Source organism: Petaurus breviceps, unplaced genomic scaffold (assembly GCF_028583685.1).
Source record: "Petaurus breviceps papuanus isolate PSGF00001 unplaced genomic scaffold, PetGlider_PUasm1.0 688, whole genome shotgun sequence".
Taxonomy (NCBI): domain Eukaryota; kingdom Metazoa; phylum Chordata; class Mammalia; order Diprotodontia; family Petauridae; genus Petaurus; species Petaurus breviceps.
The window spans coordinates 15243462-15271446 of NW_027186457.1; the positions used below are offsets into that span (position 1 = coordinate 15243462).

The 27985-nt window shown below is 38.7% G+C and overlaps 1 pseudogene; it reads right to left on the reverse strand.

Annotated features, from left to right (window-relative positions):
• Window positions 1-1633: 1633 nt before the first annotated feature.
• Window positions 1634-9742, reverse strand: LOC138174205 (centriolar and ciliogenesis-associated protein HYLS1-like; annotated as a pseudogene).
• Between the last annotated feature and the right edge of the window lie 18243 nt (window positions 9743-27985).

Genomic DNA, 27985 nt, shown 5'->3' on the forward strand with positions numbered 1-27985 from the left:
CTAAGAACTTTCATACTGACAGTAATTCATCAATCACAACTTCCAATACTTTTTTTTATTGTCTAATGTAGGCAGCTAGGTGGTCCCCTGAATGGAGCTCTGCACCTGGAATCAAGAATATCCTTGTTCAAATCTAGCCTCAGACATTCAATAGCTATGTGACCCTGGACAAATTACTTAATCTTTTCCTGACTCAATTTCCTCATCTGTACATTGGGTACTAAAAAAAAGTACTCATCTCCCAGGATTGTAGTAAGACTCAAATGAGATAATACCACCTAAAGTGTAGCATAGATGCTAGGTGGCTATTTTAGAGTTCACTAGGTTGGGGCAACTTGAAATCATTGATGATAGCTAGATATAGCTAGATTTATAATCTCCTCATGTGTCCTGGTTACTAACCCTGTATTCATAAAGGTTTGTCTCTTCGATAGTTTAAGATTATCCTCCTGAGAAGATGAAATAAGAATCAGATTAAGGGTTGACCCGTTTATCCTTCTCTCATAATCTATCATTATCATATTTGTTATTGTTCATCCTTTATTCTTGAAGAGGACCAATGTCATCAGGAGGGCAATTTCTTGACTCGCAAGCAAATTGGATTTAAGTGAGGCACAGCTATGATTGTATTACTCCAATTTCTTCTTTCATTCTCTGACCTCCAGAATAGGTCAAAACAAAACAGAAACACTCTTTGTTGAAAGCAGTCATGGTCACTTTCAGTTCATTCTTGGTTTAATTCTTCTGATTTCTTTAGTCATGTTTCACTTTTGTATTTATCCTCCATTATTTATCTTTATCACCCATACATTGTGCATTTGCATATAGATATCTATATGGGGAGTTTACTATCCATGCTATAGTTTACCATATATACTATGGATGTTTATTGATGGCTCCTTTTTTTCATATTGTTTCTTGTGAATAACCAGTCCTTTCTCCTACCACTTCTCTTTCCTTATGAGGAATCACAGGGATGATCAGTTCTTCCTTAGACAGTCAGTTGATTCACAGAGCCCTCAGTTGATAAAACCTTTTGAGAGGCTTTAGCAGTATTTATTTGATTATTTTATCCAGGTCAAGAAGTGGAAAGTGAAGGAAGAGTTGGTAAATGAATGGGCAGGGCATATGGTCAAAGGGTCCAAGTGGACTGCTTTAAGTTGGGTGGGATGTGAAGCATTGGTATGGGACTGACTTCATGTAGTGGGTTAGGTGAGTGTCCATTCTCATTCACCAAACTTAGCTCTAGGGCAGGAGTTCCAAATTTGAGTGGATTACATGGTTGTTTTTGTTTGTGTGTGTGTGTGTGTGTGTGTGTGTGTGTGCTCTCTAGATCTAGATTGTAATCTAATAAAATTAGTTAATTCAAAATAATAAATTCTACTCTTTCTGCAACATGCCTAAGGATAAGATAAATTGGACTATCTGCTTAATAGCAATTTATTTTTCAAATGGATATTCTTCAAATCCCTGAATCTTGGAGTATGAGGGGCTCTTAGAGGTCCTAGTTTAAATCTTTACTTGAATGGGAATTCTTTTTACATTGTTCCTACCTGACAAATGGCCAACTAACCTCTTCCAAAAGACTCCCACTCCTTTTGAGATAGTTCATTGGCTAGACATGGGGTTCAACCTAATAATCATTTATTATTGAACCTGCTTATTCAGCCCAGAAAGCCTACTGTTTGCATGGCATTGTGTTGGGGATGCAAACAGATAGGTCATGCTTGCAAGGACCTTATGATCTAATGGTATGTTAGGAAGCTCTTTTTCATACTGAGGACAATATGTCTGTAACTCTTGTTGTTTTGTCAGCTTTATGCAGCGACTTGGCTACTCATTTCTTACTGTTTTGTTCGAAACAATCAGATCTTGTTCATCAGCTGGAGGTTCCATTGCTTCTCTTTTTAGGTAGCAAATTCTTTTTCTTCCTGGGAAATGTCATGGTTTAAAGGTTGTGGGTAAAACTTTCCTGAACTATCCAAACCTTCAACCTCAGTTTCACTGTCTTCCCGGCAGGGCTACAAATTCGTTGCTTTTGCCTCAATGTCATTTTCTGTACTGGACCCTGAATCACCTGTAACAGACTCACTCACAACTACAACTTCTGCTCTTCATCATTGGTTTCCAGGTTATATGGGAGGCATCTGAACCCATCTCTGAAATGATAAGATGTTCTTGTGGGTCCTACAGATGCACAGCAGAGAAGGTGTCCTGTTCAGGGTTCCTGAAGCTCTGCTATAGGGATCACACCGGTGTGCCTGGCCTTCTCTTATGGCATCCCCCTGCCCCTGACCTTCACAGATCTGTGGTTATAGTAGCTTTTGCCATATGTTCTTCTAGTCTGTAGTGGCTCATCTTTGCATATCAGGTCCCATGATTTTCTCCACTGCTTCTTCTATGTTGTAAGCATTTCTTGTTGTAATAAATTTTGACAGACATTTGTATTCTTGGTATTCTCATTCATGATCAATTTCTCATCTAAGTCATCTTTGATTTTATGATTGGGAAGAATCAAAACACATGTGATATTACCTTAAAATTATTCTCCCCTTGGTAGAATGTATAATGTGAAAAACATTGAAATGAGCGTTTTTCAGTTTCATTCAGGAAAAGGAGTCAAATAAAGCAAATTGACATCATAAAAGAGGGCGGGGGACTGTGGCATTATTATAGTCTCTAATGATAGTGAGATCAATGAACATTCATAATACCAAAAAAAGTATTGATTAAAATGAGGGAAGTGGTGATGCTTTATTGGTACATTTATTGCCATTATCATTACCAATAGTAGGAAAAGTGCATTTATGTAGCATTTTATGATTACTAAACACTTCATATCAATTCTTATTTAATACATATCATAATCCCAAGAGACTTTCTGGCATAGTAGATAGCAAATTAACTTTGGAGGAAGGAAGATCTGAGTTCTTTTTCCATCTCTGACACAAATCACTTTACCCCTCAGTGCTCTAGATAAATCTCTGAGATTATAAGATTTAGACCATAAACGTCACTCAAGGGCAGCTAGGTGATGCAGTGGATAGAATGCCAGGTCTGGAGTCAGGAAGACTCATCTTCCTGAGTTCAAATCTGACCTTAGACACTTAAATGAGGTGTGACCCTGAGCAAGTCACTTAACCCTGTTTGCCTCAGTTTCTTAGTCTGTAAAATGAGCTGGAGAAGGGAATGATCATCTACTTCAGTATCTTTCCAAAGAGAACCCTAAATGAATCATGAAGAGTTGGACACTGAAAAAAAAATGACCGAACCATAACAGCAACAATCTAATTTGATAGGGGGAATTTCTCATTGGGATATCACATGTGGTAGGTGGGACAGGGATATTTTTAGTTTGAGCAGGAGGAAACAGACCGAGAGTTATGTTAAGTGACATATTCAAAGTCATATAGCCAGTAAGTGGTACAGCTTGATTCTGATACAAAACTATATTTTCTTAGGACTGTGCTTACCTCTACTATGCTTTATGACTTAAATGTAGGAGTTGTACATTGCTTTGAAAAGTGTATTGCTCTTGGGATCAGAAGAAATGGGCTCATACAGCTCTGCTACAGCTCTGGGTGGCCCTGGGTAAGTCCTTAACCTTGACATTTCTGGTCCTGATCTCTAAAGTTCCTTCCAGCTTTAAATCATTTATTCCTACAAATTTATGTCAGCTAAAAATTTAAAAAGTCACCCATGAAAGTTTGTGAAGATGACTGGTTCATCTTAACTTGAGGGACCAATAGTGAAGAAATTATCTGAGGAAAAGGTCATTGATATTTGTAAGTCCTTCATCAAATATATGAGTAATAAATGTGTGTCTAAAGAAGACTTCATCAATGATAGAGGACCTCCTGTAAATCTCAATATGTCAAAGAAGACATTACTTGGAGTCATTTACTATCAATGGCTCTTCCTATTCAGTCTACTCCAGAGGCTGATTATTTAATATCTTTGTCTCTTGATAAACATATCTATGTTGCCCCTATTTTCACTACTTTTGCTGATCTCCATTAGTGTGAATCTATTATCCTATATTAATTTGGAAACTGAAATTTTAGGCTATATTTTACAAATAAAAAATGATGAAATTTCTTACCTAGGAGGGCATAATCACCTTTGAAGTATTCCTTTAATAAAATTACTCATCCCTAGAATTCTTTTCCTACCTGGAAGGGCATTTTCTCAGATTCTGATTATGGGAGAAAGCAATTTTGTGACACAAATATTGTGAGAAAGGTTTCTTAAGTTTTGTACCAAATGCAAAGGGAGGTTCTTACTATAATGCACTCCATATTTCCACCTGGGGAAGCCTTGTATTTCTTCAATCCAAGTTCAGTGTAGGTACGCCTTCTCTTACAAACCTTTTTTGGTTCCTCTTAATGGTTACTGCTTACTCTTCCTTCAATTTACCTTTTATTATATTTTATTTGGATCCATGTTTAGTCTCTTCAGCAAAATGTGATTTGAAGATAGGCATGGTTTTATTTATATTTCTGCATCTTTACTGCCTAACTCAGTGCTTCACAGTTAGGAAATACAGTGGATAGAGTGTTAGATCTGGAGTCAGGAAGACCTGAGTTTGAATCCTACCTTAACCAACTAGTAGGTTGTATCAAGCCACTTAACCCCTCTCTTAATTTCCTCATCTGTGAAATTTGGATTATAATAGAACTTATCTCACAGAGTTGTTGTGAGGATCAAATAAACACAAAGTGATTTGAAAATCTGAAAGTACTATATACACTTTACTTGAACAGAAGAAGCACTTAAATGTTTGGTGAATCAAGATGCCCTGAATCCTATTGTGCCCCTCTTCCCAGTGTTTTTGCCACAGTTAGATTATTCACCTTTGCTAGTTCATGAGAGAGAGAGACAGAGAGAGAGAGAGAGAGAGAGAGAGAGAGAGAGAGAGAGACAAAGAGAGAGAGAGAGAGAGAGAGACAGAGACAGAGAGAGAGAGAGACAGAGAGAGAGAGACAGAGAGACAGAGAGAGAGAGAGAGACAGAGAGAGAGAGACAGAGACAGAGACAGACAGAGAGAGAGACAGAGAGAGAGAGAGACAGAGAGAGACAGAGACAGAGAGACAGAGACAGAGAGACAGAGAGACAGAGACAGAGACAGAGAGAGACAGACATAGAGACAGAGACAGAGAGAGAAGGGAGCTTAAAAACCATCTATCCCAACCCCTTTGTTTTACAAGTGAAGAGATCTATGATACCATGAAACTGAAGTTAAATGCCTTTTGCCAGATTTCACAGATAGGAAACATTGGAGGTGGGATTTTAATCTTATTCCTGTAACTCCAGAGCCAGTGATCTTTCCTTTTCATCCTTTTCTTTTTCCCTCCATTTACCTTCTCTGTATTCCTTTTTCCCACCAGACTTTTTTCTCTCTCATAGACCTTTTATCGAAGATTTATAAGAAGCCGTAGACAAGAGCTGAGCAGGATGAGGTAGGGTTAAGTTGTGAGCTACATCATGAGTTGCAAAATCAACAATGGTGAGATTATGGATCCATATAACCATTAGAGTACATTTATATGGAACCAAATCTTCCTTTCTGGAACAGTTTTTAAATTCTGCTTGTCAGATCAGTGGGTGATAGGGAGGGGGAGAATGGTTTATAAATAATCCAAATCGTATAAGACACAGAGGATTCCAAGATTTGTTTTCCTCTGTGGGGAAAAGCTCTTTCCTTGTCTCTCTTTTCCACTCTGCTTCCCAACCACTCACTCATCATCCTCATTAACTATTCTCACTCACAGGCATTGACTCCAAATGCCTGAACTTTGAAAGATTTGAATCTTGAAAGATTTTCTTAGGATAGCATTGGACTTTGGGAGCAAATTCCATAGACATCCAGTTCCTGTTGAAAGCTAATAAAATACTATTTGCCTGGAGGCTTTGTGTTGGAGCTGCTGGGGATATTTGCTTATTGACCAAGCTTTGTCTTTGTTGCACCTGGGGCAGCACAGCATCTGTGCTATTAAGCGAGAGTCATGTCCAGGCGAGAATCATGTCTGGACAGGGTAGAAGGCCTCCATTCACACAAGTCTGCCAATGAAGGGTAAACAGAGAGTTTCCCTGGAGATAACTTTTCCCAGAGAGTCTGAAGGATTGTACGCTCACCACCCTTCATGAACCACACTGTGATGTTTATACAGTATTAACTTCTCAGTTATCTCATGTGCAAGAATGTGCCCCTGACCAAATTTCTGTGGGAAAATGTTAGATAGAATAGCCTTTCAAAGGCTGCTTCAAACTTCATCACCTATTTTGTGGCTCTAGCTCATGTTAATCCATCTGGCTAAGCCCACATCTTATTTAAAAATAGATTATAAGTATATATTTCCTTTAAACAAGAAAAGCACATATTTTAGAAAACTTGCATAGACCTAAAAAAATAGTAACAATTGTTTTTCCAACCATTCTCCTAAGACACAAATCATATGAAACCAATGAAAGCCCTCTCTCTACTCCCCCTTCTCCCAAAAGATAACAATTCAATTCCACAGGTTTTCATTGAGTACCTCTATCTGCCAGATACCGTGTAAGGCACTGGGGAAAAATACAAGGATTAAAACCAACAAAAAACAGTTCCTGTGGTCAGGGATCTTCTAGTCTGATTTCAGTAAGAGCTAACAGTTGCAACCAAAAAGACTCAAGTGAATAAAAGAATCGAACTTGGTAAGACATTTTGCATTGTCATGGCGAATGTCCAATGTAGGGTCCAAAAAAAGGATTCTGTTTCCAGTTAGGTGCTTCTGTTTTTGGATGATGTTGTGATGATCTCATCAACTCCCCAAACACTGAAGAACTTCATAATTGAAATCTATAATCACTCAAAAGACTTCTAAAGCTACCTTTTGCCTAATGCGTATTTTATCTTTTATGTAATGATTTAGGGATATGTTGTCTCCCTCACTAGAAAATAAGCTTTTTGAGGGCAGGGAATATTTTGCTTATTTATGTGATTAGTACAGTAAGTACTTAGTAAATACATATTGCTTAATGGACCTAACTATCCATATAGGAAAATTAAAATAAAAAAATATCTGTTGTGCAGGCAATGATACATATGTTGAATGGATAGCCCATCAGTACATGTATTTTGGACAGACTAGATGTATGAGGGACTCAGATAAGAAAAGCATGAAATGAAGAGGGTAGCTGAGGTTGGGTCTAGGAAGCTGAGGGATATTTTAGTAACTCCAAGCTTCTCCCTGAATCAAAGATTCAGCACTTCAACACCATATTTCTTCAACACCAATATTCTTCAAGTGATGTTACATGGCTATTACTATAGAATACCAAAATCTCTGAAGAATTAAACTCACATGTCACTCAAGGAATAGTGGAGCTATATAGGGAGGATATTAATAGGATGTAGCAAATTAATGAATGATGAATAATTCAACAAAAGTGATAAAAGTATACACTAGGAGAAGGAGGCAAGTTGACCAATTAGCTAGAGTGAGGGATAAGCTTGGGTACTTTATTGGGACAAATATAATGTTCAGAGACCTAAAGGAAAATGCAAAAAATTCTGGAAAGATTCTCTATGAGAGGGATTCACAGGAGGGTGATGATAAGATATGCACATTATGAAGATGTCTAGATGGGTTATGTTCTGTACTGACGGAGGCTGTCACTATTTTGGTGATCCTCTTAAAACCATCAAACTGGTGCTAATAGAGCACTTTCCTCAGGATGATTCCCTTCCTTATTACTTAGCTCATTTGCCCAATACTTTCAGACCAAGTTCTCTTTCCTGGACTACTGCTGTATTCCTGTGGTGTCATGAGTCTGGACTTGTCATGTTCATGTTCTCATCATCTTCTTTCTTCCGGTTCTTTCTCAATGTGCTTCTAAGGCCAGCAGAATTTTAAAGCTCAGAAAGAACTTAGAGATCATCTAGTCCACCAGGGATAAGTTATGTGATATCTGAAAACTCAACAGCTATCATACATCAACAGGGAAGTAGATAGCTTACTTGAATTACCAGAGATAAGAAATTTTACATATTGCCTCTGTGTTACATCCTTTATATAACTCATCTATCAGTCATGACCATTAATGACTAGACTCAAACAAAAGGCTTTAAATACTGAAGTGTTAAAATATTGGGGAGAATGTTTCCATGTGTGTGTGTGTGTGTGTATGTATGTGTAAAACATTTATTTGTCATTCAATTCCGAACCATTTAACAAAATACTATCAGAGTAGGATGTATGTCCTTCTAAAGATGGAGTTTGGAATTGCTCCATCTCTGGTTGGATCACTAGATGTTTTTTAGTTCCCTCACTTTTTCACAAAAAAACATCCATGTAGTTATAACAGAAGTATATTCCTATTGAGAAAATTCAAAACAGTAGGCAAGAGTCCTTATGTGCTATCTTATTAAAATTTAATAATAAGGGAGCCAAGATGGCAGAATAAAAGCAAGAACTTGCTTGAGTTTGCACCCCAACCTCCTCTAATACCTGTAAAAATGACTCTAGACAAATTTTAGAGCTACAGAACCCACAAAATGACAGAGTGAAATATACCTCCAGGTGAAGTCAGTCTGGCAAACCAACAGTGTTGGGAGCCAAAGAAGCCTGAGCCAGGACTTCAGATAATTACCTTGATATCTGTGGACCCGAATATCAATGACCTCTTTGAGAAGCAACTTTTCCTCAAGTTAGCTCCTGAGTTCTTTTGATATGGGTTACACTTATAAGGATGCTGTTTGAGTTCTGAGACCAACAGGCTCTGCCCCAAGACTTTAGTTGTTCAAAACCAAAATATCTGAATTCTTAGGTGGTCAGTTCCCATGCAGATGTACTTGATGTGGCTTTGGCTTCAGGCCTTGAAGCCAGCTCTCAAGATCATCCTTTGTAATGTGACTGCATATGAAAGGAGTTAACTGACTTTTCCTAAGATTTTCTGGCACCTAGAGAATAAAAGGCCTTACTGCCATGATTCTTCCAGAATATGACAGACTAAGATAATGATATGAATACTTGAGATCCCTTCCTTTGTCTCATTGCTCTATAAAAACCTTATCCTAAGAATAGATAAATGGAGTTCACCATTCTTCCTTGAACTACCCACATGGCCTAGTCATTTTTTATTCACGTCTCCAAATCATGCTAAAGTGCTGGACACTGAGCAGCCCACGGCACAAAAGGAAGGGTCTATCACACTGAGTTGGGAGCAGAATGCAGTCCTGGAGGCATAGATGGGCCTGAGCAGACCTCAGAGGACTGAATCACTGGCAGCAGTGGCAGGTTCCAGACTTCTCAATCCACAAACATCAAAGACAAAGTAAAAGGTCTGTGGGGGAATTCTATTGGACTTGGGTGAGAGAAGGGCATTGTCTGGCCTCTGACCCTGGGGTGGCAAAAGCAGTGGCAGGTGGAAGCAGCAGGGGAGACTGCTTTGGAATCCCAGGCCCACAGATGGTGGGGGGACCAAGTGGCTGATCTGAGGGCAACTGCAGGAATCTCTTTTTCTGGCACTGAGGCAGGTTTCTCTTGCTTTGCTCTGCTTGGATCTGGGACACAGTTTTGGGTGGCAGTCCCGGGGTGAGGAGGAGTGCTGGCATGGCAGAACTTGTGCTGGCTGAGTAGAGGGAACCCTCTTTACATACAGTTCTGAGGCAGGTGCCTAGACGAGACTCTGACAACAAGTGCACAAAACCCCAGAAAGTTGGAACACAGCACTCTCTGCTCTGGAAGCAAAGTTTTACCATGTCAGAGCTCAAAAGTCAAATTGGCTGGGAAAATAAGCAAACAGAGGAAGAGAAATCAGACTATAGAATTGTTCTTTGGTGACAAAGAAGATCAAAATACAGAACCAGAAGAAGGCAACATAGTCAAAATGCCTGCATCAAAAGCCTCCAAGAAAATATAAATTGGTTGCAGGAAGAGATCAAGAAGGATTTTGAAAATAAAGTAAGGTAAGTAGAGGACAAATAGGTAAGAGAAATGAGAGTGATGCATCATTAAAAGCAAGTCAACAGCTTGCTAAAGGAGACCCCAAAATACTGAAGAAAATAACACCTTAAAAAAGAGACTAACTCAAATGTCAAAAGTCCAAAAAGCCAATGAGGAGAATACCTTAAAAAGAAGAATTTGTCAAATGGAAAAGGGAGGCCAAAAGCTAATTGAAGAAAATATTTTGTTCAGAATTAGAATGGAGCAAATGGAAGCTAATGACTTTATGAGAAATCAAGATATTGTAAAACAGATCCAAAGGAATGAAAAAATAGAAGACAATGGATAGTATCTCATTGAACAAATGACTGACCTGGAAAATAGATCCAGGAGAGATAATTTAAAAATTATTGGACTACCTGAAAGCCATGATCAAAAAAAATAGCCTAGACATCATCTTTCAAGAAATTATCAAGGAAAACTGCTCTGATATTCTAGAACTATAGGGCAAAATAGAAATCAAAAGAACCCATCAATTGCCTCTTGAAAATGATCCCCAAAAGAAAACTCCTAGGAATATTATAGCCAAATTCCAGAATTCCCAGGTTAAGGAGAATCACAAGCAGTCAGAAATAAACAATTTGAGTATTGTGTAAACACAATTAGGATAACACAAGATCTAGCAGTTTCTACATTAAGCAATCAAAGAGCTTGGAATATGATATTCTGGAGGTCAAAGGAGCTAGGATTAAAACCAAGAAACACCTACCCAGCAAAACTGAGTCTAATACTTCAGGGGGAAAATGGATATTCAATGAAATAGAGGACTTTCAAGCATTCTTGATGAAAAGACCAGAGCTGACCAGAAAATTTGACTTTTAAATACAAGTATCAAAAGAAGCATGAAAAGGCAAACAAAAAAGAGGAATCATAAGGAACTTATTAAAATTGATCTGTTTACATTCCTACATGGAAAGATGATATTTGTAACTCGTGAAACTTTTCTCAGTGATAGGATAGTTGAAGGGAATAACATACACAATAAATTGGGTATCTTACCCTCCAGGAAAGTAGTGGGGAAGGGGATAAGAGGGGGAGATGATAGATGAGGGCAGATTGGGGAAAGGGGTAGTCAGAAGCAAACACTTTTGAAAAGGGACAATGTCAAAGGGGAAAATAGAATAAATGGGGGGGCAGGAAAGGATGGAGGGAAATATAATTAGCCTTTCACAATATTACTACTGTGGAAATGTTTTGCACAATTACACATGTATAAACTATATTGGATTGCTTGTCTTCTCAATGGGGATGAGGAGGGAAGAAGGGAGAGAATCTGGAACTCAAAGTTTTAAAAATAAATGTTTAAAAAAAGTTTCTACATGCAACTGGGAAATAAGATATACAGGCAACAGAAATCCATCTTGCCCTACAGGAAAGTAAGGGGAATGGGGGTAAGGCAGGGATGGAGCAATATAAGAGAGGGAAGACTGGGGGAATCAGTATGCTTGCTATCTTGAGGTAGGTGGTAGGAGAGAGATGGGAAGAAAATTTAGAACTCAAAATTTTGTGGAAATAAATGTTGAAAACTAAAATAAATAAAATTTAAATATTAAAAAAATTAATTATCAAATATTTTATCCTAAACCTGTATATATATATGTATATATTTGTGTGTGTGTATGTATACAAATACATACATACCTGCTGTTAGGGTCTCTTTAGAGCTCACATAATGATACTTCTCTGGTGTTGACCCACTGTTGAAATACTGAATCTGCTTTCAGTTTCTCATATTTGAATTCCTATTTCTTAAATGGCTCAGAAATGTCAGTATTAATTAAAACTTGTATTTTCAATTTCAAGTAGATTTAGTAATTCCTACATGGTGAAACACACTTTTCATCCCATGACTTTTCAGATGAGTGAGCAGAGCAAATTAGGCTGTAATCTTATTTTAAAGAGTAATTTGCCACTAAAAATATAATATAAACTAGACACACAGTAAAAAGCACATTTCACACAATAATTACTAGGTTGTTCCATAATAAATGACATAACTCCACAGCAGCACATTTAGCAGAGGAATGCTTAGAAGTTGAAAAGAGTTTAAGGTTAAAAAGAAAACAAAAAGCTCCCTGAGATTTTAATTAATAATTACAGGACCAGAAATATCTGTTGTTTGGCTTTAGATGACATTTGGCTTAATAGATGTGAATTGGTCTGCCATATGGGCTATGCTTTTTTCCCCCTTACTCACCAAAAATACAACAGACATCAAATCAGACAATAAAAATTTATTCATATGACTATATTTGGGCATTGTGATTTGTGCTGGAGACACAAAGAACATTAAAAGGGGCATAGTTCATACCATCAAGAAATTCATATTCTAATGGGGAAGAAAATATGAAAATAAATATGTACATAAAAGATATGTTGCAAATAGCAAGCTCAGAAAGAAAGCATTATTAATGGGTTTAGGGGGAATGGGACAAGGAAAGTCTTCCTTTATAGGAAGATCATACAAAGACTTCCTTTTAGCTAAATCTTTTAAGAAAGGAAAGGAAACCAGAAGGCAGAGTTAAGGAGGGAGAACATTCTAGGAATGGGGAGTAGCCAGTGAAAAGACATGAGTATCTTGTGGTGGGAACAGCAAATAGGACAATGTAGCTTGATTGTAGAGTACATGGGGGAGAGTAAAGTATAAAAAGACTAAAAAGTCACTAGACCTTTATAAAGCAAGCAATCTCCTCATATCCTCTTTTTTTTGTAGTAATACTTCAAATACTTATTTTTGTTTAATGACCATAATTTTATTGATTGTTATGCTCAGGTTAGTAGGGTATTTTACTTCAGGTTGTTTTTATCTTGAGTTCCTTTCCTTTTTTGACTGCATTATTCCATTCCCTTCTGCAGTTTCTGGTGGGTGTATGATAGTCTTGTGTCATTCAAATTCCCCTTCCTTTATATTTGAAGGTCTTTCTCTCAGTCTCTTGCAGAATTTCTTGTTTATCATTTTGCTTGATAAATTGAAATACTCTGTGTCCTGGAGTTTGCAGTATAGAGTTTTCTTCCTCTTTTCTGGAGACAACCTGTAGCTTCTGTGTTCAGAAATTCTGGGTAGTTTTCTATATTCTTTCTTATATTATGATATTCAGGACTTTTGACTAGTTGTGTTGTTTTGGAGACCTGTAATCCTTAACTTATCTCTACAGACCATGTTTTACTTGTATGTTGTTGTTTTCCAGTGTATCAGCAATGCCATATTCACAATGCCTATAGAGATTACAAATATGCTGATATAATTATCCATCACAAAATACGTCAGGTTTGCCATTTGGGGAAATAAACTAGAAAATTTATTAAGATACCAAAAGACTGAGTCCCAAAACCAGAAAGTGAAAGCCATCAGAGTAGTTATGACATTGGCACAGGTAGATAAAGTAGAAAGCACCCACATTTTCAAGCCTTTAAAACAGAACAGGCTACCTCAGGCAAAGGTCCTCCTCTCCCCACTCACAGCAACCACCCAGCGCCCTGGAAGCGGGCTCCCAGCAGCTCCGGCCCCTGGCAGTCCTCAGCAGGAGTCCTTAGCAGAAAGTCCTGCTCCCAGCAGCTCCGGCCCCTGGCAGTGCTCAGCAGGGTTCCTAACTCAAAAAAAAAAAAAAGGCAACCGCCGCCAACTGCCAACCGCAGGACCGTTAGCTCGGCTTTTCACTTTCTCTTGCTCTGCTATGTCAGCACGTCCGTGGGGCATGGGAGATCTTTAAATCCCATAACCCTTACATACAGTAGTGTCCAATTCTTCATGACACCATTTGGGATTTTTGTAATTTCCTTCTCTAGCACATTTTACAGATGATGAAATAGGTAAGTGGAGTAAAGTGACTTGCCCAGGCTCACACAGTGTCTGAGGTCAGATTTGAACTCAGGAAGATGAGTCTTTCTGATTCCAGGCCCAGCACACTATTCACTGTACCACCTAACTTCCCTTTACTTGTATAGAGATCATCTTTTCTTTTGACATTGATGTGTTTTACTCTTATTTTTAAAATTGTTTTTCATTTCTGTGTATTTGTATTCCTAGTCCCAAGAATTATTCTCTCTTCTTTTCTTTAGAGAGACTTGTTACTGTAGATTCAGGTTTTTTCCCTTTCAATTTGGCTCAAGATTTCTGTTGCATAGGCCTTAAATTCTGATCTGATGTTTCTTATTTCTGTCTTAAACCATTCAAGAACATTCTGCTATGGTTCCATGCTCTTGAGAAAATACATTTTAAAAATATAATTAATTAATTTATTTTTAGTTTTCAATATTCACTTCCATGAGATTTTGAGTTTAAATATTTCCACTCTCTCTCCTTCACCCTTCCCAAGATGGCATGCAATCTGATATAGACTCTACTTATATATTCATATTAAGCATATTTTCACATTAGTCATGATGTAAATAAAAATTAGAACTAATGGGAGGAACCATGAGAAAGAAAAAAACAAAACAAAAAAGAAAAGAAAAAGGGAGCAAATAGTATGCTTTCTTCTGCATTCAGACTCCAAAGTTCTTTCTCTGAATGTGGATAGCACTTTTCATTGTGAGTCTTTTGGAGTTGTCTTAGATTCTTACATTTCTGAGAAGAGCTAAGTCTATCAAAGTCAGTCATTATACAGTGTGGCTGTTACTGTATACAATGTTCTCCTGGTTCTGCTTTTTTCACCCAGCATCAGTTCATATAAGTCTTTGAAGCTTTTCTGAAGCCTATCTGCTCATCATTTCTTATAGCAAAATAGTATCCCATTACATTCATACACCACAACTTTTTCAGTCATTCCCCAGTTGGTGGGAAAATACATTTTCAGGAACCTCTGCCTCAGCAGATGTTTATTTTGTTTTACAATATTCATTCAGAGACGTTTGGACTTATTTAGATGTTCTGGAGGCCATTTTCTCTACTGTTATGAAAATCATCCCTGTTGGTTTATCTTAAACTTTTAAACTGAGTTTTCTTTCTCCTGAGATCATTGGTAATTTTAGTCATTTTTTCTTTCATTTCCCTACCATTAATTTTTTTTGACTCCTTCCTCTCTGAGGGTAGTTTTCCCAGGGGATAGACCTTTGTGCTCTCTTAGTCTCCTCCCATGCTGGGGAATTGTAATGCCAATCAAAGGCAAATTCCAAAGGTTCAAAATACCTGCATAGCTGCTCTCCATTTTATTCAGTGACAAATTAAGAACAGAGAAAATCAAAATACAGCATTCACCAAGTGTAATTCAACAATTTCCATGTACTACTCCACCCCTGGGAAGTACATTCATTTAGTCAATCACAAAGTCCCTCTTCCAAAAGGAGATTAGTTCCTAATCACAAACAAAGTACATTCATTTGGGTAGTTCCAGAGCACAAAAAAGTCAAAAGTTTCCTACCCCTGGATTACAACTGAATTACAATTATCATCAGTTAACACCAAGCACCTTCTCAAAAGGGGCTGTAGAGAGCACAAAGGCCATCTACCACTGAGTTACAAGAAGGTTAAGATATCATCACAGCATTTAATACCCAAAGAGTGGTCTTCATCTTGACCCGAGGCAAGTTCTCAGCAATCTCTGTTCCTGGGGAGACAAAGCTTAACAAGGCCTTGAGATACATTTCCAGTGTCCTCATTAATTCATTCTCTTCCTGCAGAACAGTTTCCAGACCCTGAACCAACAGCAAGGTTCCAGGACCTCTGCAACAATAGCACTGTCCTTTACCAGTGGACGCAATTCACTCTCTGTCTGCAGAACAGTTTCCGGACCCCTGAACCAACAGCAAGGTTCCAGGACCTCTGCAACAACAGCATTGTTATTCACCAGCAGATGAATATGGCAAAACAACATCAAAACAGACAGACAAAGTACTGGCATCATAGCCATGTCTCCTCAGTCCTTGGCAGCTCTGGGTGGCAGCTCTCAAAAGTCCTGGGCAGCTCTAACTGACCCTCAGCAATCCTCTCTGTCTCTCTGCCTCCACTATGCTGCTTCCAAAAATTCTTCTGCCTCTCTTCCTATGCGTGTGCCTCTCTAAATCCATGACACCAGCTCCTCCCAGTTCAGCACTCTCTTTTCACGTCAACAAGTCCATCCCACAAGTGAGATTCACAAGCTCTGGGTTTTAACACAACCTGAAAACCAAGCCAATACAGGGGGGGTCATTAAATTTCATTACTATTACAGTAATTCACTTTTCACTAGCTTCAGTCTTTGCCCCAAATGACTTCTGGGAACTTAGATCACACTCCAGGTAGATAGTGGTCCCCTTTCCTGCAGGCCTGGTATGCCCTAACTAAAACACTGACATTCTGCCCAAGTGCCCTATGTTCTTTAGTTCTTTGGCTAAGCAGTGTTGTAGGAGAAAAATTTCTGTCCTAGGAAAAGATCTTCTCTTTCTTATACTTTAACCTTCTCTGCAGGTGGGGGGGTGAAGAATTGAATTCTGTTGCTTGTTGCCCCAGAATGGTGGGATGAAGACAGGGGTAAGGGAATGCACCGATAAACTACAGAATCCGTAAGAGAATTACTGAGTGGATTCCAAAGCACAAGCCTAAGGGTCTTGTTATGTACCTCTGCCAGTGCATGGGGGATAGTGGGGGAAAGAATGATGTGAAAGTTTTAGGAATTAGCTTGCTCTACTATTAATTCATCAAAATAGTAGCTCATTACAGTGTCTTAGCCTGTGGAGACAGTTGCAATTGCCTGATTTCTTGCACAGAATTTTTATCTGGGGAGATTTTAAAAGGTTTGGAGATTGGATAAAAGGTATAGTGTTCCATCTTCTTGGTCATGTGACCATAAAGAGAATTTAATATTTGATCCTTAATGTAATGACAGCCACTGGACAGAGAGAGAGAGAGAGACAGAGAGAGAGAGAGAGAGAGAGAGAGAGAGAGAGAGAGAGAGAGAGAAAGCAAGAGAGAGTGTGACATGATCAGTTCTGTGCTTTGGGAAGATCTCTTTGGTTGCTTATTCAAGGGTGGATTGGAATAGGGTGAGCCTTGAAGCAGGGTGATCAACCAGCAGGCTGCTACAATAGTCTAGATAATCACTCGATTGCACCAGGGTGGTGACTTTATGAGTGGAGAGAAGGGAACACATAACAGACATGATGTAAATGTAGAGATGATAAAACTAGGCAATAGATTGCATATGTAGGGTGAGCATAACTGAAAAGTTGAGGGTAACCTTTGTATGTGAGCCTGGGTGGCTGGGAGGATAATGCTGCCCTCAACAATAATATGAAATTTTGGAAGAGGAAACAGATTAGAGTTAGGCACTGTGACTGGTGCTCTGGCTTATATATCTAATTGAAGTAATAAGATACTTCATTAGATTCACAGAATATTTATGTAGTTGACCCAAAATTATGTTTCTAAACTAAAAAAATGTACTGTTTGCAGTTTGGCTTACAAGAATAAATACTGAATTTTCATTTAGAAGATTTAGGTTTTCAATTTGATATAATACCTGGTACAGTACAGAGCACCCATAACTCCATACTCTGTGTACGGAGGCTCTGCATAGGGGACATAATAAATACTTGCTGATTAAATGATATTCAAAATTGAAAGATGAGTTAAGGATTTTTTTCTATCTTCTTAAAAATGTTTCCATAAATTCAGAAGTCAGCAAATCTTTAGCATATCTATGATGGGTTATTTTCAAGATTGTGTATCTTAAACTCTAATTTGTATGGCCTCAATGGTGACTTCAGTGGGTACCTCCCAATATTTATAGTCCTTGTCTCCTACGTATCATTGTAATATGTTACTTAGAGATATGCTCGTTTCAAAGGCCTGCTGACTACCTAATTATTCTCCATTTCCTGCTATGCTGGGAGAATTAACATCTGGAGGCTTTCTTTTTATCCACTATCTAATTCCTTAGAATCCACTTCCTAAGTAGAAGACTGGGGACTCTCTCACACTTTAAAGCAATGAATGGGTGCATGTTGGTGAGTCAAAAAATTCCAGTTTCATCATGAAAAGCCCTGTTTTTCATCTAAGGAATTAATAGTTTTTCTCATATATTTATTATCATATCTTTGTTGTGTAGACCAGGGCATAAAGACGATGTCTGTTTAATAAAAGACAACTTTAGGCATAGAATACAAAGGAATTGTGAGTGAAGACGGATGTTTTGACTGTCAATTATCACTCTGTTAGTCTGTAATGCTAAGGCCACAGGACTGTCTCCAGTGGTACTGATCTATATCTTACCACTAGAATCAGACGGCTCCAGAGAAGAAAGTGAGGCTGGTGACCTTGCCCAGCCCTTCCTCACTTAAAACGAATTCATTTGCAAGGCATGGCATCATCTTCCTGATATAGTCCTCTTTGAGGACAAAGGGCAAACAGCAATGCTAAGGCTAGAATATTTCTAAGGGGAAAAAAGGACTATAAAGGGGGAAAAAAGGACCTTATACTCATGAGATTTAAACTCAAGTTCCCATCAGATTTTGCTTGTCAGTCATTATTTACTAATGAAGTAGTAAGTGTGTTTTGGGGCAGCATCTCATATTAGGCATGACATTATGACTAAATTGTGGCAAGACTTAAGATTTACTCTAGTATACCAGTGGAGCTCAACAATGGTCTCAACAATGATCTCAACAATGGTCTCAACAATGAGTATTTCTTCCAACAATGCAAATTGCAACTCAACTAAGTCTGACAATCTAAAGTGATTACCATTTATGTCTTCCCATAAGTTTGCCACAGTAGATTTCCAAAAGGATAAGTCACCCCTGTTAAGACAAATCAAGTCAACAAGCATTTATTAACACCTATTATGTGCCAAGTGCATTGTTACATTAGAGATTCAAAGAAAAGTAAAAATCGTCCTTGCTCGCAAGAAGTTTAATCTAATGGGGGAGACAACATGTAAAAAGTTATGTACAAAAAAGATATATACAGTATAAATTGGAGATAATCTCAGAGGAAGACACTAGGATTAAGGGGATCAGGAAAAGTTTCTGACAGAAGGTGGGATTTTACCTTAGACCTGAAGAAACCTAGGGAAGCCAGGAGATAGAGGTGAGGAGGGAGAACATTCCAGATGTGGCAGTCAGCCAGTGAGAATGCCCAGATTCCAGAGCTGGAGTGCTTATAGGTGGATCATAGAGTATGTGGAAGAAAGTGAGGGCTAAGATGACTGGAAAGGCAGGAAAGGACCAAGTCTAAGGGTTGGAAATCACTCATGGAAAAAATGAAATTTAAAAGTGATAAAAGATACAAATGGCATAAAAAATCTATCAAACATATATTTGAGCTGATTTTTATGCTTTTTTCTACATGTAAGCCTTTAATTACTTGAAGACACATGTATTCCCAGAGTCTTTGCTTATTCAGGATAAATACTCCAAGTTTATTCAACTTATTCTCACAAAAGATGTGTTCAGTCTTTTCACCATCCTAGTCAATCTCTTCTGAACACATTCTGATTTGACTAGATATTTCTGTTGACAGGGTACCTATAAATTAACACAGTATTCCAGATGCATATTAGCCAGCAGAAGGCATGGCAGAATGAATGTTTTCCTAATTCTGCACACTCTACTTCTCTTACTTATTCCTGGGGTCATATTCACATTTTTGGCCTGTACCATTGGCTTATTACCATTATTACATCATTGACTTATCACTGTCAATTATCAATTGTCAGTTAAAAGCCCTAGATCTTTTTTCTTGTTTTTCGTTCAAATGCTTCAGAGATCTTCATTTTTCATATCTTCTAGGGAAGGAGGTACATAAATAGACATGGTTTATGATACATTAACAGCATGTACTCTCTAGGTCTTTTCCACAGAAATGGTTAAGTTCTGCCTCTTCTACCTTTTACTTATGAACTTGATTATTTGAACCCAAGTGTAAAACTTTACATTTGATCAATACTAGCTTTAAACTTATGAAATACAGCCCATTGTTAGAACCTTTTGGGCATACCTTAGATAATTTTGTTATCCACATGGAAAATATATGCTTTATATTATCCAGGAATTTGAATAGCATAGTCCCTATGCCTTTATCAAAGTCATTGATAAAAATGTTGAAGCACGTAAGACCAGAGACAGATTGTTAGAGCACTCTATTAGAGATCTCTTTGTAGAGGCAGCTAGATGGCACAGTGGGTAGAAAGGTAGATCCGGAGTCAGGAAGACCTGAATTATAATCCTGCTTCTTATGCTTCAGAGCTATGGGACTATAGGCAAGTCACTTAACCCCTGTTTGTCTCAATTTTCTCATTTGTAAATGGGGATAATAGTAGCACATACCTTGCAGTATTGTTGTGAGGATAAAAGAAGATAATATTTATAAAAGCACTTTATAAATCTTAAAGTAGATAAATCCTGCTATTATTATGTAGTTTCATTCAATTTTAAATCATCCTATGATCATCTAACCCCATCTCTCTCCATCTTATACACAGACATGTCATAAGGGACTTTGTCAAATGTTTTGCTGAAATATAAGTATACTATGTGTACTCCATCACCTTGATTTACCAGAATACTCACCCTATGAACAAAGGAAATGTGTTTAACCGGGCATGACATATTCTTGATGAAGCCATGCTGACTTTTCGTGATTACCACTTCTATGTCTGAGTGCTCATAAAGCACAAAAATCACAAAAGTTCAGGGCTGAAATAGACCTTGACCACCATCAATCAACCAACAAACATTTATGGGGTACCTGTTATACATCAGGCACCGTTCTAGGTCCTAGAGAAGGGGGAGAAGGGAAAGTGAATTGACATTTATATAGGGCACAGTGTGCTTTCCACAAATAATTTAATCCTCATGACAACCCTGTGAGGTAGGAGCTATGAATATACACATTTTCCAGTTGAGGAAACTGATGCAAATAGAGGTTAAAGTGCCTTGCCCAGGGCCTGATGTGACTGAATTTGAGCTAAGGCTTACTGACTCCAGGCCCAGAATTGTAACTACTGTGCCACCAACTGTATACTCTATCTGGGGAGACAACAAATATGTATGTGACTACATAGAGAATAAATACGTATCACCATGTTCTGACCTCACCCTCCCATCGTTAGGCGCACTCCACCTGCTTTTTAGAATTCTAGGCTACTCGGAGGGCTTTTGGGGCATCTCTTCATTGCTGATCTGTACATCAGACCCAATCTCTGCTTCCCCCACAGATAGAAAGAGAAACATTGCAAGGTAATTAGGGAGGGAAATCATAAACCCTTGGGTGATTGGTAAAGCTTCATGTAGAAGACTGTGCTAGAACTCTATCTTGAAGAAAGACAAAGATTCCAAGAAGATGAGAAAGGAGTGTGTTCTGGTTGTGGGAGATGAGTACAAGGCCAGAGTAAGCTGAGAGTCATTTGTGAGGAAGAGAAAAGGCCAACCTACGAGGATCACAGAGTTCACGAGTGGGAGAAATCCTTAATATCTTGAGACATGTGGTGAAGGGCTTTAAAAAATAAACAGAGGACTTTATATTTGACCTTACAGTCATTAATGAGCTAATGGAATTGATAAAGTAGGGAATAAAATGGCCAGATCTGTACTTGAGGAAGATAATTTTTGCAGCTGTATGGAGGATAGATTGGGGAGGGGAGGAGGCAGGAAGACAAATTGGAAGGTTATTTCAGTGGTGTAGGTAAGGGGCAATAATGATCCAAACCAAGGTGGTAGCTATCTGACTAGAGAAAACTTTGCATGCAAGAGAGGTAGAATTAAACATGGCAGGATTTGGCAATAGATTGAATACAGGGGTGAAGCAAAGTGAGGATAATGAAAGACTGAAAAGGTGGTATTCCCGTGGACAGAAATAAAAGTTGGAAGGGATATGGCTTGCAATGTTGTAGGGGGATAATGAGATCTGTTTAGAACATGTTGAGTTTGGAATGTCTCTTTATATGTCTTTTCCCTTGGCTGACTCTTTATCTTGAATGTAGGTTCTCCTCTCCTCCCTAGTTTTCTTCAAGGATCATCTCAAATACCTTTTTATTTGAAGCTTTTTCTGGTTTAGCCTTTTCTTTCCAGCTGTTAGTGCCTCCCCTTCCTGAAATAGCCTTGTAGGTTCGAGTGAGATTGAGGAAGGCCTTCAATGCCTTTTCCTAGAGGTAATTTTATGATTCTAAAGATAGCTACCCCTAAAAACTACAACACTTTACCTCCTCTCTGCACCCAAGGTACTTTAATTAACAGCAAAGAAAGAACTCAAACATGTTAATTTGTAATTTTTGTTTTTTAAATGTATTTTTCCTCCATGCTTTAGAGAAGAAAGTTAGAGTAAAAGATTTACATCAAAGATTTACAAGATGGAAGCATATATATGTATGTGTATATTTTGTGGGTATACATATGTGTATATTGTGTATGTATATGTGTATGTATATTACATATATTCTTGTGCTGGGGGTAATTAAAGTAGACCCTCCCTATCTTTAAAAAAATTTTTTTTTTAAAGCAATTGGGGTTAAGTAACTTGCTCAAGGTTACACGGCCAGTTATTTCTGGATGTGGTGCTAAGTATCCGAGCCTGGATTTGATCCCCAGGTCATCCCGACACTGGGGCCAGTGCTCTTACTCGCTGAGCCACCTGGCCGCCCCAGATCCTTCCCATCTTATAGCAATGTATGGAATTAGGAAATCACTGGGGAAAAATGGCAGTAATGTTGGAGTAAAGTCACGTACCTCTCTCACATGGTTTTGAAGATCCAGTGAGATAATGTGTAAAGCGATACATGTTAACTATTATCGTGCCTCTTTTAAAAAGAAATGTCTTAAATGTCAAAGGTAAAAAATAGGTATCTCCCTGATTATTTTCCTCTAGGCTGTTGGAAGTCTTTCTCAAGAATTGCAGCAAATGTTAAAGAGTCCTCTTTTTTGCTTTTGTTACCTGGATGCAAAAAGTTCATGAAGAGGGATAGGGACTAGATTTGCTGTTTCACTGGTATAGGGAACTCCCAGGTGAGGAAATTCACTACCAATGCAGGTCAGCACCTTTTCTGTAACTTACAGTTTTAAAGAGTTGCCTAGAGTACTGAGAAATTGAAGGATTTGCCTAGGGTTGCAGGGCCAGTATGTATTAGAAGCAGGACTTGAACCTGGGTCTTACCCATTCGGGGCGAGGGGGTGGGCAAATGACTTGGCCAAGGTTCCCCTAGGTTCACACAGACTTCTCTGTCATAGTTAGCTGCTTTACTGATAATGATCACATTTCTATAACATTTTATGATCACATATTAGTTTGCATGTATTATCTCAGATCTTCAAATACTGGGTTTATTTGTATTTGTATTTTATTATTTTTTTTGCCTTTTGGAGGGGGGAAGGCAGGGCAACTGCGGTTAAGTGACTTGCCCAAGGTCACATGGCTAGTAAGTGTTAAGTATCTGACATTGAATTTGAACTCAGGTCCTCTTGACTCCAGGACCAGTGCTCTATTCACTGCACCACCTAGCCATCCCTAACTGTTTTTTTTTTTTAAATAAAGACAATTCCAAACTTACAGATGTGTATATTTCCAGGCCAACTCTAGCCTCTCTACCATGCTGCCTCTCTATAACTCTCACACTCTTCACTTCTTCAGCTTCTTCAACTTATGCCCCAGTGTAATTCCTCCCCTGAAATAAGTCATTTGGGGCTGATTCTTATTTGAAATTGTTCATTTCAGGCACTTCTATGTAACGCTTGACTCCTTAGGATTTTTGTAATTCATAGCTGGTCAGATAAAGCAAGTGAATTTTTCCAACTAAGAGCACAATGATATCTTAATATGCTCCATTTTTCCGATTCCTCTGATTCCTTACATTACATTTTGATATGCAAGAATTCTATAAATACACTTACCTCTTCAAAATCTTAATACTACTCACAGATGTTTTTCTAAGAGCATGAAGCTGTGTAGTTTGTCCTTTGTTATTGAAGAAGACTGTGACATCAAGAAAGCGATGTCATGAATTGCAAGTGGATTGGTTTTAAGTGAGGGAGGGCTGTGCCGAAGTCACCAGCCTCACTTTTTCCTCCGGAGCCGTCTGGGTCTAGTGACCAGATATAGATCAGGATGACTGGAGATGGCCTGAAGAGCATAAAGTCAGTCCCCCCATCTTTGATCCTAGCCCTGCTCTCCTGCTCATTTATTTCAATTCCCCTTCCCTCAATAAGCCATATCACAGCATCAGTACCTCCAGCAAATGGTTCTTTCTGTTGCCAAGTTTTCATGAAAATATTACCTTCCTCGTGACATCGTTTTGAAGGGCTGCCTTCATATCTGTTAGACATAATTCATTCATCGAAGTCACTCCATGTGTCCCCCTTCCCTTCTCCCTTGGGAATAGCTGTGTCATCAAAATTGGAAAATGGACCCTCTCTAGGACCGTGATTTCTAACCTAGACGATGCTGCTTTTCTTGGCAGAAGGGCCTAAGCATGACTTTTATTGGCCTCTTTTCAAAACATTTTAGGGTTGCTTCTTCTCCCACCCCACTAACCCCCATAATTCCAGTTAGAAAGGAAGTTGATACAATTATAGAGCTGGGTGGGTGATTGCAGTTATCCTTCCCTCTAGAAGTCCTCCATAGGTCAAGGAAATAATCAATGATATAAAATCTCCTCCTCACAGTCTGGTTTTATCAGCATCTTTATGATGGTGTCTGCTGTAGCTGTCCTGTCACAGACAGGGATTCAAAGGAAGCCCTTCTGTGAGATGTAAAGACCTTGACCTTATGAAGAAGGATCCTGGCAATCGGCTAATGGATGCCAGGCACATATATGTCTTTTGGATATGAGTGACAGATGACTAATTGGGCTTGAGTTTTTTCAACTGTGCCTGTAATTAACAGTACACAGAAAACTTTATCTAGGGGCAGTTTGACTCACATGGATAACTGCAGGTGGAAAATTCACAAGGAAAAAGGATAGGCAGTTTCTTATAAACTCAGCATTCAGGATTTGGGTGCTAGCTCTTACAGAAGAATAGTTCCTGAATAATTCCCTTTTTCTTCACTCAAATAACTTGACTCTGACTTATTTTTAAATGTTTAATATTACCTCTGGGGGACACATGGGCTGGCACATGACAAGTGCCTTTCTTGAACAGCCACTTCACCCTTGGAGGAAGCAGTGACAAGAACAAAGCAAAATGACTCAGGAAGGACCTCAATCACTACTCATATGACCTTCATTGATCAGATCTCTGAGAGGGATGTGCCTACCTCTCCCCGTAGGAACTCTTAAAATAAACCTGGAGTATGGTGCAGAGTGAGCAAATTGGAGAAAGTGGCATGTTTGCAGCCTACCCAGAGTTTAACTCTGTGTTGGGAATGATAATTACCAAGAAGTAGAGAGCATCATCTGACTTTGCCCTGATTACTAATTAATCAGGTGCTAAAGGCATTTAAAACAGTGACCCTGCTAAAATGATGGAAACCAAAGGAGTCTCTATTGCTTAAAGAATTAGTAAGCTTTAGAATTTTTAAAAAAATATTTCCTGATAAAACCTCGATTTGGGTCAATTTCTACTTAAAAAAAAACTGTTCAGCAAAACGTCTCATTATTCGATGGTTCCAAAGATCAAAACTAGTCACTAAACTAGGATTTGAGCAGAGGCATTATAAATGCATAATATTAGATCACATTAATGTTGTACTTTAAGGTTTGCAAAGCATTTTCCATTTAGGATCTCATTCGACATTTGATCCTCACAATAACCTGGGGAGGTAGGTACTGTTATGACCTCCCCCCCCCCCACATTTGCAGATGAGGAAAATGAGGCTGAGAAGAGGTTGAATGGAACACAGCTAATGAGTGTCTGAGACAGAATTTGAATTTCCTGATTTCTTGACTCCAGGTCTAGTACTCTATCTGCTACATCACTTAGCTGCCATATATTCATATGTGTGTGTGTGCATATATAAGCCTATATACTTGTAATGGTAATGGGATTTGAAGATCTTCCATGCCCCTTGAACTTGCTGACATAGCAGGAAGGGGTGGGACAGGAAGGAGCCAGAGTCGAGTAGGAGCTGGGCTGGAGCCAGTACAGTGACTGGAAGCGGCAGTGGCAGCCGCTTGAACTTTTTTTTGAGCCAGCCTGAACTTCTGCTAAGGACTCCTGCTGAGGACTGCCGGGGATGGGAATTGGGTGGGGGCAGAGCTACTGGGAGCAAGCTGCTTGGAGGCTGAGCAGTTACCATGAGTGAGGAGAGGAGGATCTTTACCTGAGGTAGCCTGTTCTATTTTGAAGGCTTGAGGATGTGGGTCTTTACTGCATCAACTACATGTGTCAACTCTGTGGCTACTGTGATGGCTTTGGCTTTCTGGTTTTGGGACTCAGTTTTCTGGTATTTGAATAATTGTTCTAACTATGTCCACCATGTAGAGAACCTGTTACATTTTGTGATTAATAACCATACCAGCATATTTATAGTTACCACAGGCATTGTGAATACTGTCTTGTTGATACATTACTCATATACAGACACAAGCCAATTATGTGTGTGTGTGTGTGTGTGTATGTGTGATGGAGGAGAATACATTTATACACATATGTTTGTGTATATATATATATAAGACATGTTTTATTTATGTATATATATACATATAATGTATGATGGTTTTGTTTTTTGGTCCAAATATTATTTCATTTACATAGTGAATACCCAGTGAAGAAACTTCCTTAACCAGGGCAGATCACCAACTTTTCCTTAAGTAGAGTCAGTGAATTGCCAGGAGAATGAACACTCAGTGGGTAAGTGACTTGCCCAAGGTTCCCAAGGTTCACACAGACCTCTCTGTCATAGCAAGCTGCTTCTCTAATAATGATCACATTTCCATAATATTTTATGATCACAAATTAATTTGCACATATTATATCAGGTCTTCAAATACTAGGTTTTTAAAAAAAGTAAAATGAAGACAATTCCAAACTTATAAATGATTTGTATGAGAAGTCATTTATTAGTTGGTTATTTGAAACTCAGAATTGTTTTCCTATGAAAGTATCTTAGCTAAAAGGCAGGCAAACTCAGACTAATGGTACTAAGTTTGTTCCTAGAGAATGAAGGATTAGGTGAGTGAAAAAGCCTTAATTAAGCACTTGTATATGCCAAACCTTGTGCTAAATGCTAGAGATACAAAAGGGGAAAAAAGACAGTGCTGGTTTTCGAGGAGTTCATATTCTAATTGGAGGAGACAGCACATTTAAGGGAATTTAGTAGCAGGGTAGATGGCAAGGCACAAAATCCTCAACAGACATGTTAGGCAGATAACAACACTGTACCGGGGGGGGTCACGGTGTCAGAGGAGAGAAGGGGATCGTAATAATATCTAAGGTAGAAACAAAACGACTTGGGAACTGATCAGATATGGGGAACAAGAGAGAGTGAGGAGTTGAGGATAAGCCCAAGGTTGGGAGCCTGGGTAACAGGTATGGTTGAAGAAGCCCAAAAGAAGGGATGGTTTTGGGGGAAAGATCACAAGTGCAGCTTTAGTCATGTTGAGTTTAAGATATTTAGAGACAACCTGTTTAAAATGTCTACCAGGCAGTCAAAGATGTAAGACTGCAGGTCAGGAAGCAGGCTAGGAGTGACAAGTAGATTTGAGAGTTATCTACATAGAAACTGCAAAGAGTTACAAAGAGAGTGAGAGGAAAGGAATCGGAGGCACCTGCTGTAGAGAATCTTCTCAAGGAGTTCATCCACAAAAGGAGGAGAGATATAGGATAATAGTAAGTAAGGACAGATCAGTCAAGTGAGGGGTTTTTGAAGTTGAGGGAGACAAAGGCATGCTTTTAGTTAATAAGGAAGCAACCAGCAGAAAGGGAGCAATTGATGACTAGTGAACGAGTAGAGGTGATAGAGGGGGCGATATGTTAGAGAAGATGGTGTGGAGTGGGACCACTTGTGCATGTAGAGGGGTTGACCTTGGAAAGGAGTGTCATCTTTTCATGTGAAACAGGAGTGAAGGAGTTAGTGGCAGAGGGCATTGGGGGCATGTAATGGGAATGTAAATTTTAAAGATATTCCCTGCCCCTGGGCTAAAATGCACCTGGAG